Source organism: Solanum dulcamara, chromosome 7 (assembly GCF_947179165.1).
Source record: "Solanum dulcamara chromosome 7, daSolDulc1.2, whole genome shotgun sequence".
NCBI classification, from domain to species: domain Eukaryota; kingdom Viridiplantae; phylum Streptophyta; class Magnoliopsida; order Solanales; family Solanaceae; genus Solanum; species Solanum dulcamara.
This window is the reverse complement of record NC_077243.1, coordinates 33671339-33673072: the sequence shown is the minus strand read 5'-3', so window position 1 is coordinate 33673072 and position 1734 is coordinate 33671339.

Sequence of the window (1734 nt, the reverse complement as noted above, 5' to 3'; positions counted from 1 at the left end):
ACATAAACAATATGTGCATGTGATGCATGACCAAATATTTTGAAAACATGAGATAAAACGTGAAAACACTTAAAAAATTTAATAAGGTCAATGTATCGTAAGTAAATCATAAGACCTTATAAACATAACATATGCATATTTGGGATATTAGCCTTAACAGACATTTTAAGACCATGCGAGATATAACATAGAATCATATGTAACTCCCACACTAAGAAGAGAAAGGTTACTTGCCAAGGTAGACTCCGTATAAATATGAACATAAGCAATATATGGGTCCACTAGTTAGGCCATAAAGGCATCTATAATGGCACATAGTTTTGGAACTAAGGGTTGCTACTAGGGTTACCTCACGGATCCCCGCCATAAAATTAGCTCGATTCTACGTCAATCCCAATGGAATACATGAAAATAGAATTATTAGGAAAGGAAAACAAATACCAATCCACATTCATAAAATAACACAGTAATAATTGCTCCTTGAAAACCATGATTATAACATGACATTTGGACACTTACGTTTCTAAGCATCCGAATGATAACTTCTTTCATATATTTAGAGAACCATTCACAATTCATCATTTCTTTCTTGAAAAAAATACTTGAAAACATAGTTCATAACTTTCATAAATCATTCATAATTCCTTGATAAAACATTCATAATTTAAACTCGAATTTCATAGCATAAGGCAAGTGTATTTGCAAAACTTATTGAAAATATGTAATTGAATTTAAATCATGCATGAATAAAAAATTGAAATTAGCTAAAAGTATAATTTAATTGGCCCAATGCAAATTGATCAAAACCCTAGAACCATTGAATTGAAAATTGATTAAAAAAAAGGGATAAAATTTTGGGATTCCATGGATGGAATAAGATCCATGGATGAATTCTCACATACCTTGGTGGATTCTAGCCTTGAAATTTGAAAGAGGAGACTTTAAGCTTAAATAGCCCTAATTCACCTTTAGAGGATCCTTGGAGAAGAAGACTTGAGTTCTAGATAGATGATTTTTAGTTTCAAAGGCTTAGGAGAGAATGAGGGAAATTCAAAGGGTTTGGTTAGTTATAGGTTTTAGAAATAGGTCCAAAACAACATATTTTAGAGATTAAATGAGTCGGAAATGACAAAATTAACCTTATTAAATGACTGATGAAGACCAATTCGGCAAGATCGGTCTAGCTCATCATCTTGATCAGTGAGTCACCGATCTCCTCCTTATCTTGTCAAAGTGTTCGAGTTTTCTGAGGATTTTCTCTGAAATATTTGGTGAGTTCCCTTCAGCTCGCCGTACAAGTCGGCAAGTAGTCATTTCTTCCTTATCTGCCAACTTGGCCTCATGTCTAAGATAAATTATCTGAACTATTTGATGAGGTACCTCAACTCCCCAAACCCATTTGGTGAGTAGTTAAAGCTTCTTTCTATTCGCCAACTTTTCCCTACCTTCTGAATGAATTTTTCAGGACTTTTAGGTGAGCTACTGTGAACTTCATCAACAAGCAGAACCTGGTCCGCGACTCGTCGAGTGACTCAATAAGCCTCAACCTTATTTTCTCCTGAGTTTCGTTTTCAACTTAAACATTTTGACTTTTAATCTTTTGGGGCCTTACAATCATCAACCAAACCAAAAAATCACATGAGACATGAAAAAACCATCACTCTTACCCATATATGAGTCCCACTCATCTTCCAAGTAAACCGAACCACTCAAGGTTCCTTAAGACATAGGCCG